This window comes from Tribolium castaneum, chromosome 3 (genome assembly GCF_031307605.1).
Source record: "Tribolium castaneum strain GA2 chromosome 3, icTriCast1.1, whole genome shotgun sequence".
Taxonomy (NCBI): domain Eukaryota; kingdom Metazoa; phylum Arthropoda; class Insecta; order Coleoptera; family Tenebrionidae; genus Tribolium; species Tribolium castaneum.
The window spans coordinates 7,535,001-7,552,340 of NC_087396.1; the positions used below are offsets into that span (position 1 = coordinate 7,535,001).

General features: G+C 35.7%; 1 long non-coding RNA gene across 1 annotated transcript; it reads left to right on the forward strand.

Annotated features, from left to right (window-relative positions):
- Positions 1-2,890: 2,890 nt before the first annotated feature.
- LOC135265715 (uncharacterized) lies at positions 2,891-5,408 on the forward strand. The gene is made up of 3 exons (XR_010333516.1): positions 2,891-4,106; positions 4,175-4,456; positions 4,508-5,408. It is a non-coding gene; the product is annotated as an uncharacterized LOC135265715 (long non-coding RNA).
- Positions 5,409-17,340: the final 11,932 nt, after the last annotated feature.

A 17,340-nucleotide genomic window follows, 5' to 3' on the forward strand; every position in this document is an offset into this window, starting at 1 on the left:
AATGATTCATGCTTCCAAACGAGTAAATTTTTATTAAACAGATGCCAAACATCATGATTTGTCCTATAAAGACATTTTATATTGCAGTTTGTATTAAAACAAAATATTTTCGTTGATTCTTTGTTAGAAGCAGCAAACCTAACATTAAAGAATCTAAAAACTTTGTATTCGGACACAAACCACCAAATTTTGTACCAATTTAGACAAAAACGGTTGATTTTCGACAATATTTTGCTTTGAACAAGAAAACTTATATCAAACTGACTAAAAACGTCTTATTTTAGCACAAAACAAAAGATTTGCGTTATAGTCTTAAAGCTGATTCATGCCACAATTTGGATAAAAACCAATTATTTTTGTTAATTCATTGTTACAAACAAGAAACCTTACATCAAAGAAACTGAAAACCCCTTATTTAATCACAGAAATTCGAATTACGTTTTAGTCTGGACAAAAACTGCTTATTTTAGACGATCCTTTGTTTTGAACACGAAAACTTACATTAAAAAGATTAAAAACGTCTTATTCTGGCTAAAAACTGCAAATTATATATTACTCTAGATTACAGCAATTTATCCTGATTACTCCTTTACTTAGAATAGAGTAAACTTGTATAAAACTTAATGAAAACTTTAAATTTCGTCTCAAAGAAATAATTTACGTTAAAGTTTTGACCAGCACTGTTTATTTCAAACGAAATTATGATTCGAAACTAATGAACTTTTATGAAGCAGATGCAAAACCACATATTACCATATAAAGCGTTGTTTTAAAGCAAAGTATTACCTTTTGCAACAAGAAATTTCACGTCAAAGAAACTGAAAACTTCGTATTCATACATAAATATCGAATTACGTATCAGTTTAGGCAAATACAGCTTATTTTAAACGATTCCTTGCTATAAACAAGAAAAATTTTATTAAGCATATTGAAAACGTCTTATTCTCGAAAATAAGAGCAAATTATGTATCAATTTTAACAAAAGCGGATTACTCTGTTTGATTCTATGCTTAGAGTAGAGTAAACTACTATAAAACGTAATGAAAACTCTATATTCAAGCTCAAAAGAACAAATTACGTTATAGTTTTGACAAAAAAAAATATTTCGGACGATTACATACTTCGAAGTAAGCAAACTTTAATTGAACATGTGCAAAAGCTAATACTTTGCTTTAAAATAACGATTTATGTGTTAATATGGTATTTTGCATCTGTCCTATAAAAGTTTACTCGTTTCGCTCCATTGAATCATTCGAAATAAATTATTTTGACACAACAACAACGAAAATAATTTGTTTTTGTTTAAACTGTAACATAAGTCGCTTTTATAAAACGAACTAATACGTTTGGCATCTGTTTAGTGAAAGTTTTCTCGTTTGGGGGCATAAAATCGTTTGAAATTAACGGTTCTGGTCAAAACTATAACGTAAATTATTTCTTTGTATCACTTTAAAGATTTGCGTTATAGTCTTGACGAGAACTGTTAATTTCAAACGATTCTATGCTTTGAAACCAGTATACTTTCACTGAACAGAGGCAAAACGTCTGATTTCGCCTTTAAAAAACGATTTATGTCACAGTTTGGATTAAAACCAATGATTTTCGTTTATTCATTGTTACAAACAAGAAACCTTACATCAAAGAAACTGAAAACCTCTTATTCAGGCCCAGAAAATCAAATTACGTTTCAGTCTGGACACAAATTGCTTATTTTAGACGATTCTTTTTTTTGAACACGAAAACTTATATTAAAAAGATTAAAAACGTCTTATTCTGGCTCAAAACTGCAAATTATGTATTACTTTGGATAAATGCAGTTTATCCTGATTACTCCTTTGCTTAGAATAGAGCAAACTTGTATAAAACTTAATGAAAACTTTAAATTTCGTCTCAAAGAAATAATTTACGTTATAGTTTTGACCAGAACTGTTAATTTCAAACGATTTTATGCCCCAAACGAGAAAACTTTCACTAAACAGATGCCAAACGTCTTAGTTCGTTTTATATAAACGACATGTTACAGTTTAAACAAATAATTATTTTCGTTGTTGTGTCAAAATAATTTATTTCGAATGATTCAATGGAGCGAAACGAGTAAACTTTTATAGTACAGATGCAAAATACCATATTACCACATAAATCGTTATTTTAAAGCAAAGTATTAGCTTTTGCACTTGTTCAATTTTTTTTTCTCAAAACTATAACGTAATTTGTTCTTTTGAGCTTGAATATAAAGTTTTCATTACGTTTTATAGTAGTTTACTCTACTCTAAGCATAGAATCAAACAGAGTAATCCGCTTTTGTTAAAACTGATACATAATTTGCTCTTATTTTCAAGAATAAGACATTTTCAATATGTTTGATAAAATTTTTCTTGTTTATAGCAAGGAATCGTTTAAAATAAGCTGTATTTGCCTAAACTGATACGTAATTCGATATTTGTGCATGGATACGATGTTTTCAGTTTCTTTGACGTGAAATTTCTTGTTGCAAAAGGTAATAATTTGCTTTAAAACAACGCTTTATATACCTTATATATGTGGTTTTGCATCTGCCCCATAAAAGTTCATTAGTTTCGAATCATAAAATCGTTTGAAATAAACAGTGCTGGTCAAAACTATAACGTAAATTATTTCTTTGAGACGAAATTTAAAGTTTTCATTAAGTTTTATACAAGTTTACTCTATTCTAAGTAAAGGAGTAATCAGGATAAATTGCTTTTATCTAGAGTAATATATAATTTGCAGTTTTCAGCCAGAATAAGACGTTCTTAATCTTTTTATTATTATTATTATTATTATTATTAACATAGATTCTTTGCTGAGGTTAACACATTTATAGCAAAATATCAAGAAATACGGTTTCGTGTTAAATAAAACACCATTGAATAATGAAAAATGAAATACAATTTTAATCTACAGTTAAATTAGTTAATTAATAAAGGTTAATGTTAATTATTGTAATGTGTCATATTGATTCTTGAAGGAAGAAACAGTAACAGCTGCAACAACGTTATCAGGCAAGCCATTCCATATATCAAATGCACGATTTGTCAAATAATTCTTTCTAACGGTAGTCTTAAATGGTTCTTTTTTCAGCTTATAAGAATGACCTCTAAGTCTGTCATGATATTGAATTTGCAAGAAATTGCGTGTTACTCCAGGAAATAAACCATGAGTAAGCCGAAAAATTTGAATTGCATCTGCCCTGTTTTGACGAGCACGTAGATCTGGTATTTTGAGTATTTCAAGACGTTGTTCATATGAAACTTGTCTTAAACAGTGTGTCCATCTAGTTACCAGGTGCTGAGTTCTTTCCAGCAAATCAATATCCTTTAACAAATAAGGTCTCCAGACTGGAATGGCAAATTCCAAATGCGGCCTTATGTAAGTGATGTACACCTTTGAAATAAAACTGACTGAAGGATTTGGAAAAACATGCTTTAGCAAATAAAACATTTTACGCGCTCGACCCACTGATGCTAGACATTGCTCTGACCATCCTAACTTATCATTTACAATGACCCCTAGATCTTTGGTTGAGGTTTTTACACTCAGGAGTGTGCCATTTATATGGTAAAGGTACTTTGGGTTGTTGTGGCCACACTGAAGTACACAGCATTTTGCAATATTTAGTGGTATTTGCCACTTCTCGCTCCATTGGAAGATTAAATTAAGTTGGTCTTGCAAGTCCGTGACAAGTGGGTTAGCAAATAACTTAATATCATCCGCATATGCTGAATAGCTGTCCAGTGAAAACAATAAATCTGCTGTATATAACAAGAATAAAATTGGTCCAAGAACTGATCCCTGTGGGACCCCACTTAATACTGGTTTAGAGTACGAAAATTTACCACAGACTTTTACACAATAGTTTCGATTTGATAGAAACGCTCGGATCCAATCAAGCAAATTTCCTGTTACACCATAGGACTCCAGTTTTGCTAACAAGAGATTGTGAGGGACTTTATCAAAGGCTTTACTAAAATCAAGGTAAATTATGTCTACAGGTTGGTTAGTGTCTAACATTTTTGTCCATAGATTTGTGCAGGATAGCAAATTTGTGACAACTGACCTACCTGGTAAAAAGCCGTGCTGATGCTCAGGTATTAAATTATTTTTTCTCATGTAAGTTAATAGTTCCTTGACTATAACTTTTTCCATAATTTTACAGCATGTCGACGTGAGACTTACAGGTCTATAGTTAGCAGGATCAAGTTTATCTCCTGACTTGTACAAAGGCGTGATTGTTGCTTGCAACCACTCGTAGGGCAAAGTGCCTTGTAAGAATGATTTTGTCATCATTTTGGCAAGTGGGCCCGACAACGAAGCAGCACAAGTTCTCAGGAGTTTGGGAGGTATCTGATCCGGACCTGGAGCTGTATTTAATTTCATGGCACAGAGTTGGCTTTTTACCAGATCCGGAGTAAAATTAATATAAGACAACCCACTAAATGTACTTGTAGGCATAAATGACGGTATATTATTATTAATGTTTAAATTATAGGTAGCAGCAAAACTGTCCGCTAAAGTGTTTGCAGTTTCTGTATGATCGGAGCAGAGTAGACCTGAAGCATTTCGTACTAAAGGGACCGACACACGACTAGAGATAAATTTACGTACATGGGAATAAAATAGTTTTGGTTTATTTAATATAGAATTTTCATAATTACACCTGGCTATTTGTAAATCAGATTTTAGTTGGTTAGAAAATCTTTTATAAGCAGAAAAATTATCTTCAGTAGGCTTCCTTTTAAATTTTTTCCATAATTTAGCTTTGTATTTTATTTTGTAAAGCATGTGTTGATTTATCCACGGTTTATCTTTTCTCAGTCGGTTTGTAAACAGTCTGGAATTTGTTGTAATGCAAGTTTGTAAAATCGATTTAAAATGTTTCCATTGTTCTTCCGCATTTAGTGAATCTAAACCATTCCAGTCGTAAGTCAAGAGACTTTCGTCTATGCGAGTGTAGTCAACAATTGATGTTGTTTTAATTCTTGCATTTGGCTCTGAATATATCATAATTTGTAACTCAATTTCGATTTTTGAATGATCAGATGTACCTACAGGATTCGAAACGTTTAAAGACGATACAAGGTTAACGTCAGACAAAATTACCAAATCAAGTAATGAAGGACGTTGTTGGGATCTAAATCGTGTAGGTTCAGTGACTATTTGTGACAAATTATTCTCCAAGAGCAATTCAGAAAATTGTTTTTCGATGATTGTTTGACCTGTTGTGTTTTTAGCAGACCAGTCTATACATGGAAAATTGAAATCTCCCATGATAATTAAGTTAGGATACTGATTAATAGTTGATTGTATGGTATTAAATAGATTTTTATCATTTTCGTGATTGTTAAAAGACGCTCCTGTTGGTGGTCTGTAAATACATGCTATAACAAAGGTTTGTTCATTTCCTTCAAATTTTAACCATAGAGAATCATAAGGTTTAACAGATATGCAAATTTGAGTAATTTTAAAAAATTTTGAAATTTTAATTTTATCTACATAAAAACACACACCGCCACCTTTTTGAGATAGGCGATCATCTCTGTAAATAGAGTAATTCTCAATGTGTACAGCATCATCAGAGATAGACGGATTAAGCCAAGTCTCCGTGAGTGCGATAATAGAAGGTCTAAATTCAGTTACTTCTAATAACAAATCATTAAATTTTGAAGATAAAGATGCGATATTCGTATACAGAAGAGCCATTGAACAAGGGTAAATATTTAGTTTTTTTGATGTGAAATAATTTTTGGTACGTGGTTAACGTATTTAATTGTCAAGTCCTTTTCGCCAACATCAAGTCTTCGCTTTAATTCATCACGCAAATTGTTTAAATGCTTTAGTTGACCCGGGGTTTTATCATCACTAATAGTAATGTGAGCAAATTGTGGGTGCTGCAGCAAAGACGATTTTTTCTTCAAGCATAGACGTGCCATTTGTTGAGTTTTAAATTGCAATTTTAATAAGCGAGGTTTATCACCGACGGTTTTTCCTACGCGAAAAACATTTTCCGGACCAATCACAAGTGATGGATCAATGACCTCGAGGACATCATTTACCACATCCACGTCTTGTTTATTAGCGACAGGTTTAACATTGTACATAATAACATTGCACGCACGAGCCGACCTGTTCACAGATTCGGCGATAATTTCTTCGCGGTTTATAGCTTGAGACGTATTGTTATTAATAATAAGAGATTCGAGTTTGCTAAGACGCTCATCAAATGATGTTTTTATGTCATTTACGAGTTTTTTAATTTCTGAAATTGCTGTGATAGTTACGTTACATCTATTACAAAACAGTTTGATATTTGGAGAGCGAGACTGAGAAATAAAGGCGATTTCATTTTCGCTTATTTTGAGGCAACGACAGTGAATATTTAGCGAACAGCCGTCACACACCACGATAGGTGTATCACGACTTACGCTTTTAAAACAGTGGCAGCAATTAAATTCAGCCATTAAATTTAGTGATTTAAACTGAAATTAATGAAATTAATGTAGACAAAATTTGGACACCAGACGCTCACTCTGCGACAGAGCGATAAATACTAAATTTTCACTGCGCCGCGCCGCCGCGATACCAGCTGCTGCTGCTATAGAGGGGCGAGCGCTATCTTATACTGCCGCGATAAGATATAATTATGCGTATCTAATGACGGATATTAACGAATTAAACAAGAATAACTTACCGAAATCGCAAAAATAGTAATTTCCAGAGGAAACAACAACAACCACATACACCCAGATATCAAATTCAACAATCAACACCAAGAATCAACCACTGAAAAATCGTCTAAAGTAAGCAGTTTTTGTCCAGACTGAAACGTAATTCGAATTTCTGTGCCTAAATAAGGGGTTTTCAGTTTCTTTGATGTAAGGTTTCTTGTTTGTAACAATGAATTAACAAAAATAATTGGTTTTTATCCAAACTGTGGCATGAATCAGCTTTAAGACGATAACGCAAATTTTTTGTTTTGTGCTAAAATAAGACGTTTTTAGTCAGTTTGATATAAGTTTTCTTGTTCAAAGCAAAATATTGTCGAAAATCAACCGTTTTTGTCTAAACTGATACAAAATTCGGTGGTTTGTGTCCGAATACAAAGTTTTCAGATTCTTTAATGTTAGGTTTGCTGCTTCTAACAAAGAATCAACGAAAATATTTTGTTTTAATACAAACTGCAATATAAAATGTCTTTATAGGACAAAACATGATGTTTGGCATCTGTTTAATAAAAATTTACTCGTTTGGAAGCATAGAATCATTCCAAATAAGCTATTCTCGTCGAAACTATAATGTAATTAGTATTTTGTGCTAGAATACAGCGTTTTTGTTAGATTTATTAACAATTTTGTCTATTTTAAGCAATGAAACGAATAGGATTAGCTGCCTTTATCCAAAGTGATACATAAATTGCTCTTTTAGGCCAGATTAATACGTTTTTAGTCTGTTCGATGTAAGTTTTCTTGTTCAAAGCAAAAGATCGTCTAAAATAAGCCGTTTTTGTTTAAACTGATAAACAATTCAGACTGAGACTCAACAAAAATAATTTGTTTTAATCCAAACTGATACTTTTTGACCTTATAAGAGTCCTATAAGTGTCCGAGATACGCCGTTCTCGTCAAGTCTATAACGTAATTCGTTTTTTTGTGACAGAATACGACGTTTTCTGTCTGTTTAATATAAGTTTTTAATAATAATAATAATAACAATAATAATAATAATAATAATAATAATAATTATAATAATAGTAATAATAATAATATTAATAGTAATAAAAGTAAGCTTAGTTTTCTAAGCAAAAATGAAGCTTATTTTGTGTGTTATATGAGCGTTTTTTCATTTCTATGCAAGAAATCATCTGTGATCTGTGTTTTTAGGCAAGAAATTGTCTAAAATTAATAACTCATTTTAAAACTGGTATAAAAACATTTACTATACAAAAGTTAATAATAATAATAATAATAATAATAATAATAATAATAGTAATAATAATAATAATAGTAATAAAAGTAAGCTTAGTTTTCTATGCAAAAATGAAGCTTATTTTGTGTGTTATATGAGCGTTTACTCATTTCTATGCAAGAAATAATCTGTGATCTGTGTTTTTAGGCAAGAAATTGAATAAAATTAATAACTCATTTTAAAACTGGTATAAAAACATTTACTATACAAAAGTTAATAATAATAATAATAATAATAATGATAATAATAATAATAATAATAATAATAATAATAATAATAATAATAATAATAATAATAATAATAATAATAATAATAATAATAATGATAATAATACTTATAATAATAAATTTCTTTCTAAATTAAAGCTTAGTTTTTCTAAGCAAAAATGATGCTTATTTTGTGTTATCTGAGCGTTTTCTCATTTCTATGCAAGAGATCATCTGTGATCTGTGTTTTTAGACAAGAAATTGTCTAAAATTAATAACTCATTTTAAAACTGGTATAAAAACATTTACTATACAAAAGTTATAATCGGTTTTTAATAATAATTATATTAATAATAATAATAATAATAATAATAATAATAATAATAGTAATAATAATAATAAAAATAATAGTAATAATAATAATAATAATAATAATAATAGTAATAGTAACATAAGTAATAATAATAATAATACTTTTAATATGAAAAAATGGAGCTTAAATGGAGCTTACTTTGTGTGTTACATGAGCGTTTTCTCATTTCTATGCAAAAGATCATGTGTGATTTGTGTTTTTAGGCAATCTAAGCCATTTTATAGCTTTTAATATTTAACAAATATTTGCTTTAAAATGTAACAAATGTGTTATTTGTTAAAGACGAAATAGTAATTTCGGTTCCTTTAGTTTCAGTTTGACCGTTATTTGTCACATGAATCAAATTCGAAAGTGTCGACCAGATTGCGTTCTCGGAAGGCCGACACTTTATCAGTCTTTTTCAGCATTTAAGTTCATGTACGGAAAATCATAAATTTGTCAAAATTAGTGCCGTCTTCTTTAGAAAACTTTAATGTTCGACCACCCCCGACGACCGCCTCTATGACCGAAACGGTCGTCATCTGGTTATTGGGGACATGTGGTCATTTCGTAGAATCGCGGTTCAATAGTTTCTCTTTGATAATCAAGTCCATGGAACCGAATTACTAGACGCGAATTAAGGGAATTGGCCTCCACATGCTAGAAATACAATGGATGCGGTCCTCACGTAATTGTACAACTTGTTTAGCTGTAAGATCGGCCAGACCAGACAGGTATTCAGGACCTTTCTATTCACAGGAGAGTCGCGAGGTCCTGGCTACCTTAATTAGGCGATGGAACGTACTCAAAATCAAGCGGTGGTACCGTGTAATCTCTTGATTCATATTATTCGTAGAAATTGTATACCGTCACAAGTGTTGAGACGATCCATCAAAGTCACAAGAACTTCAAAAGACCTAGCCTCTCTCTGGGTCCTCGCGTTAGTTCGGGTAAGAGAGAAAAATTTGGCAACAACGTTCCGATCGGGAATTGCCGCCAAGGGATGCTTCTAAGTTATTGGTCTAGGAAGTAGCCCCTCTCCAAAGGCGAGCTTTCCTAATTTCAAAATTCCGAAGTTTAGTTAGTTCTTGTTTGATTCCGAAATCGAATAGTCCTTGTGACCATTACGTTTGCGTGATCAGTAGGAGAATTCTTATTTTTTTTTAGTTTTTTTGTATCCATTATTCACTCTTTTATTTGCTCGTCAGTGTTGTAAAAAATAAACGGCTGGTTTCGCTGAAACTTGTGTTTTCTTGAGTGCATTGTGAAGTGATCCCCGAGAGATTATTTCAGGCGGATCGGCGACCAAGGTAAGCGATCCTCCCCTTTGTTTTAACCTCAAGGATCGTCTGAACTCAATAAGGTGCCAATCTCCACCAAAACGAAAACAAATCCACGCTACCAATTCGCTCAAAATTTCAAAGTCATCTTTACTCAAAAATACTCCCACGCACCAGTCTCGTTAGACTGGCACATATTTTATGGTGGCAGCGGTGTCCCAAATTAATAAAAAAAATTTTTTTTTATTATTTTATTCATTCTTTTTAACGCATTTTTAAAGTTGGTTACACATTGTATGGTAGCAGCAGTGTTCCAAATTAAATAATTTTTTTTCGCAGTGGTAACGTTATGTTTTTTTTTCTTTATTGTTTATTTGAGTAAAGCAGTTATTTTTGTTATTGTGTCGAAGTTAAATTGTAAATGGTTAGACAAATAGAGTCGAAAGTGGAATGGTATCTTGTTGAGCAAAGTCAGAGAGTACTGGATAGAGTAAGCAAACGCGCAATTCAAAATTAATTAGTAGAAGTAACGAGTAAAATAAACTCGAATTCAGAAAAGTTTCGATTTTGTTTAATTGGAGTAGTAAAATCGGTGTTAGAGAGAGTTTCCGCGCACGAGTGTCATTGGAATCAAACATTAACTCCGGCGAATTAAATGATTTGTCGTTAACCAGATTGTAAAAAGGTAAAACGGTGAAGGGAATTGTTTAAGACGGTGGTGGAAATCTTTTGTAATGGACCACCACGGCATTCGTAAAGGTTGAGTCAGGTCAAAATTCTCATTTTTGTCAATGAACGAGTAGCAGGTACTTTGGGAAGACCGTTCAATATAGTTTATGGCGCCTAGTTACGCAAACTTAGGAATAGGGTCAATAGCATTACGTTCGAACACTGACTGTTTAAAAAGGGTAGATGGAGTAGAGCAGGTAGCATCATAAAACTCGGAAGAAAAAATGTGAGGCACTAGGTCAAACGCAGTTTCAATTGAATCTATTTCATTTAGTAGGTCAGAAATTTTGTGTGTTCATACGTAATACGGGATGGATAATTCGAAAGTAGTTAGTTTGCCAATTTGAATTAGCGACAATAGTGACAAACAGGTTATAAAGAGTTTCAGAAAACGGCCCAACTAGCTTAGACGGTGATGTTTAAGGAAATCAGTACCAATTAGCGGTGCCACCCTCTTTAACATTTCACCTTAGTTATTAAATAGTCCAGTAGGAATTCAGTAGTAATTAGTAAAGTAGAGTATAGATATTAATTTCACGTTCACAGGTTAGAAAAAACAGTAAGTAGTAGTACATAGATTAATAGATTGAATTTTCAATTTGATCATTTCGTTTAGTTTTGTCAGCATTCGTTAAAAAGCGTTAAAAACCTAGAGTAAATTATCGGAGAATTAGGATTAATCAGTGTCAGTATCCAAAAGACGATAATTAGAGTTAGTAAACGGTACTACGGAAATAGAGCGAACGGTGAGAGAGAAATATAGTAAATTAGGAAGTCAAAAGGATCTAAGTAAAGATATTAGGAAACAGATCAACAGGTAGACTTCAATAAGAGAAAGGTGGACTCTTAACAGTGGAAGTAGGAATTTCACAGGTAGGAAGCTAGCCAGTTCCGCTTGCTCTCGACATCCTACACCTAGGTTATTTAGGAATATTCTAATCACTGACTCCGAGAAAAAGAGAAATTAAAGGAAATTACTTGTACGTATCAGAGGGAAGCCACTAGCAGAAATGGGTCCAGATCAAGATTCAGTAACGGGCAAGACCTCAGGAACAAATAATTTACGTGGCCAGGAAACAGTGGAAACATTACGAAACCAAATTGAGGAACTGCAACAACAGTTACAATCCGCGCTTGAAGTTAACGAACAACGGTCGCAACAAGCAAACGGGAACCAACCCCAGTCTAGTACACAACCGTATTTAAATCCATTTCGATTCGCGTTGAGCGGAATGCAAGCGGCGGACCGAGTTGAAAATTATTCGGGCGGTATAGATTTCGATTTATTCATGGACGCGATCGAGTTGATAGCTGAGCAAAACCAGTGGACAGAATTAGTAACGGTCCAGGTCATAGAATCAAAATTCCGCGGACGTGCAAAAGAATATTATTTGGCACTAAAAGCAAACGAAAGACCAAGGACTTGTCAGCAAATGCGTAATTGGCTAAGAGAGATATTTTCAAAAACACCCAACAAAGAGAAGGCAAAACGGGAATTGCAAAGGTGCATGCGCGACGCTGATGAATCGTTAGGGGCATATGCCCATCGTCTAAAAATGATCGCCAACAGAATTTTTCCGGAGGATGACTTGTCGGCGGCTCAAATCTTCCATCGCGACAGAATGGTTGTGGAAAGCTTCCTACAAGGAATCGATCTGAGACTAGCAAACGAAATTCTCCGAGCGGGAGAATTTTACAAAATTAACGACATTTTGCCAATCGCGCAACATTACGAGAACATCATAAGCAGGCAATTAGAAGAAAATAGTTTCGAAAACTTCCGAACCGCAATCCGGGCAGTTAAAAGCGCACCAATACCGTCAAACGCAAAGCAGTCATTTCGGGCAAGAAACAACAAACCATATTTTAACGCCAATCACAACCAGCGACAAGAAGGAAACGGGCAACAGGGTAAATTTACCGATAGATACCCAAAAATGAGAGGGATTTGCGGCAAATGTTTCCAACCGGGACATTTTCGTAAAGGATGCCTCAGCAACACGGTAACCGGCTGTTACCATTGCGCGCTACCAAACACACACATTACGGATCAATGTCCTTTAAACTCCCAAGGAGCCTCGGAACTGCGCCAAAACTAGCCCAAGTTATTTTAAAAGTAAACTCGCACTCAAAATTCATAACTTTACAAATTCACACACAAAATTCACTTTGGTTAATCGACAGTGGGGCATCAGTCTCAATCGTGAAAAACAGTTTCGTTCAAAAATTTAAAATACCTACAACGCGAAAAAACGAAATAGCAATGACGGACATTTCGGGAAACATGTTGCGAAAATATGGGGAAGCTAACATCACGTTCGAACTCGCGAAGAACATCAAAATTTCACATGAATTTATTATTTGCGGATCAGATTTAAACTTTGACGCAGACGGTTTGCTTGGGCTGGATTTTTTCGAAAAATTCCAGCCACGTTTAGATTTTAAGGAGGAAGTATTAGAATTAAAAGGTGTTAGGTTACCTTTGGAAAGTGCCCGTTCGAGCCAGCACTACGTCGTTGCATACAACAGCAACAACAGAGCAGCATTGTCTGAGGGGTTACACCGGAACAATGAAAGGATTTCCAATAACCCAAAAGAACCTGAGGACTTACTGGTCATTAATAGTTTACACCTTCAGAGAGCTGGTGAATTAAAGGATCTGGCCAATCCTGACATTTGCAGAGGTTTTGACCACACCCGGAAGTACCCAAACCTCGTCAGTATCAAAGAAGACTTAGAAATACCACCATTTCACGGTTGCGATTACTGGATCCCGATTAACAATCGGATACCTGCAGGTACGGTAATCTGCGAACCTTCAAACACCAGTCAACCCGGAATTTGTATTGCACGTAGCGTAACTAACGTGCCACCCACCACACAAAACGATCCAAACCACAGAAAAATAGTCATCAGGATTCTCAATACGACTCCAACACCTCTGACCATTCAACGTCATACACCAATTTTAAACGTAACCCCTGTGTCTGGAGCGTTCGAAGGGACAGGACCCAACTTGAGGTGTAACGAGGAGTTGAGGCCCTTTATGGTTGAGCACTTACAAGAGTACGAGCGAGAGAAGTTGTATTACGTTTTGGAAGAGTATCCGGATCTCTTCGCAGTAGGAACGGCTCAGCTCAATGTTACGAACCTGGTGAAACATAAGATAAACACTGATGACAGCCCACCAATAGCAAAACCACCGTATCGCGTACCGTTTGCACGTAAGCAAGTTATGCAGAATTGTATCCAGGAAATGTTAGATAACGACATAATCAGACCATCATCTTCACCCTGGAGTGCACCAGTTGTGCTAGTAGAAAAGAAAACGGAATCAGGAGAAATAAAGTATAGATTTTGCATAGATTTTAGAGCACTAAATGCAATTACGAAAAGAGATTATTTTCCGATTCCAAACATTCAAGACACAATCGATTCAATCGGGGAGCAGAAATCTTCTCAAAATTAGATATGACCAAAGGATATTGGCAAGTAGAAGTTGAAGAAAAAGACAGAGAAAAGACAGCTTTTTCGGTTCCCTGGGGTCACTACGAGTGGAATCGAATGCCCTTTGGCCTGGTAAATTCACCGAGTACTTGGCAAAGATTAATGTACGCAGTACTGTCAGGATTAACCGGAACACATTGTTACGTATATTTGGACGATGTAATAGTATTTTCGAAAAATGACATGGACGAGCACTTGAATAAACTCCGAGATGTTTTTGATCGCATTCGCGAAGCTGGGTTAACACTCAATCCGGGAAAATGCGAGTTTTTAAAATCCGAGACATTGTATTTAGGTCATATAATTTCAAAAGACGGGGCGCGACCCGATCCGAACAAAATTAAAACAATCCAAACTTATCCAACCCCACGATCAGTCACTGAAGTTAGAGCGTTTCTAGGTCTGGTAGGATATTATCGACGATTCATCAAAGATTTCGCAGTAATGGCACGACCACTTACGCAATTAACTAAGAAAAACGCCAATTTCGTTTGGAATACGGATACCCAAACCGCGTTTAACACGTTGCGCAACAGTTTAATGCATGAACCAATCTTGAAGTACCCGGACCCGAAAAAGAAATTTATTTTATCAACAGACGCGTCCGGATACGCGATCGGCGCGATTTTAAGTCAAATATATGACGAAAAAGAATGCCCAGTAGCGTATGCGAGCCGACAATTAACAAAAGCAGAAAAGAATTATTGCACAACGGAACGGGAAGGGTTAGCATTAGTATGGGGCATTAAACAATTTCGCACCTACCTATACGGTCAAGAATTTACCGTATACACAGATCACCAACCTTTGAAGTGGCTAATGAGCGTTAAAGACCCCAGTAATCGTTTAATGCGGTGGTCGCTAGCGCTAGCAGAGTATACTTTTACCATTGAATATAAACCAGGCAGTAAACATTCAAACGTAGATGCCTTGTCACGGGTTAAACCAATACGGTGCATACAAACGCAGGACTGCGAGCCGATATGGAATAGAGACGAGATTAAACGAGAACAACAAAAGGACGCGAAGTTAGACAAAATTAGACAACAATGTAAAAAACCAAATTCACTATTTTATACAGACTTAGACGGAGTTATCTTCAGAAAAAGCGAAGATAGACGTTTAAATGATCAATTGCTTGCGCCTCAAGCGCTAATATCACGAATCATGAAGTTGTACCACGATTTGCCTTTATCAGGACACATGGGATTTGACAAAACATACGATCGTATAAAGAAAAGATTTTACTGGCCTAACATGTCTGAAGACATAAAGAAATACGTCAATGCATGTATTCCGTGCGCACAAAGAAAAACATCCCCTCACAACAGACCAGCGCCATTGCAAAAATTCAATACACCACAAAAACGCTTTTATAGAATAGCAATCGATGTCGTAGGACCTCTACCGGTCACGGATCGAGGAAACAAGTACATATTAACAGTACAAGATGCCTTGACAAAATACGTGGAAGCATTTCCAATACCCGATCAAACAGCAGCAACCGTCGCGAAAGCCTTTGTTACAGGAATTGTTCTTCGACATGGGACACCAGTACAAATGTTAACAGATTTAGGGACAAATTTCACGTCCAAATTAATTGAAAATGTTTGCAAATATTTACAAATTACACACTTGAAAACAACGGCATATAGACCCCAAACAAACGGTGCCCTAGAAAGATTTCATAGAACCTTAAAAGACTTATTATCCCATTATATCAAACCTAATCAACGAGATTGGGACGAATGGTTACCGTATGCACTCGCAGCATATGCGTCGACTACACATAGCGCAACAGGAGAGTCTCCGTTCTTCCTATTGTTTGGCAGGGATATGGATTATCCATACGATGAAATCTTTAAACCAATACGAGTACGTTACGATACCGATATCAACTACGTATCAGAATTTGTACAACGCATGAAAATAGCTCACCGAAACGCTATTGCAAACATAGAAAAATCGACACAACGAGTACACGATCAGTTTAATAGAAAGGCAGCACCACATAGCTTGCAAGAAGGTGACCGCGTTTATATGTATGACCCTTCCGATAAAGCGGGATTGAATCGAAAACTGGCCAAACGATGGATTGGTCCATACAGAATCACACGTTTAAAAGGAGTAACAGCCCACATCAAAGAGATCCATGGGCGGAAAGAGGAAACAGTTCATGTAAATAGACTAAAACTTTGTCTTGCAACTGACACCGCGTTAGACCAATTAGGGAATGTACCAGTTAAACGTAGAATAGATAAGCGTAATTGCATGTTAGGTAGTCCCATCCCTCTCCCCACACTACAACACACGGAAACACGACCACACATCCACCGAACAACAGACACCAGGGCTACGCTGGGGCACCCGAACTTGTCCCGGATTCCGGAGATTCGAGAGTCACCACTCCCGAAGTCTGGAAACCACGGGGCAGGCTTAGAGACTGCAGCTCAAGCACCACCGACAACAGAAACAAACCATACAGTAGCGCATGACCTAACCACAACAGAACCCCTGCATGTAAATATCTCATTAACACAATCCGAAATCGAACCTGCCGCACTAGGAGAGAGTACCAGGTTGGATAAGTTAAGTCGACAAACACAGGTAACAAAAAGACACACAAGAAGCCAAGGACCAGTCGAGGACCAACCATGGATTAGTACACTAAGAATTTAGAATAAGAACTAATAGTTGTGTTTGCAGATAAGTAGGATAAGGTAGTCTAGGTAGCATAAGAGATTGGATCCAAGAACAGCGCAGCTCCGACAACGACAGGTTCAACACCAAGGCCGGCGTGGCAAGGAAGAAGGAGGGGCAGCTGCATCCTTAAGGACGTGCCCCACTTGCCCGGGCGGGGCGGGGCCCGGGAACCACAAAACAACCAGGAACAGGGTCAACACAAACGGCGACACCGCAGCAGTAACGCAGACGAGGACCAACAGACACAGAAATCAGGTCGGTTGTGTGATTCAAAGTCGCACAGGTACTGGGTTCAGTCTGTGTTACAGAGTTAGCGGCCGCCAGGAGATAAAACAGGACTGGACCTCCTAGAACCCGAACTCGGACGAAGAACCACGCACCAGGAGCAGGGTAGACGGCAACCCAACGAATTAAAATAGGTTTTCAACTTGGCGAAAACCTCGCGTTAGTGTAAGGGGAACGCATCAATTTATTTGGCTCATGTGGAAAAAATTGATCCGTTTTAAGGGGGGGGCATTGTAACAAATGTGTTATTTGTTAAAGACGAAATAGTAATTTCGGTTCCTTTAGTTTCAGTTTGACC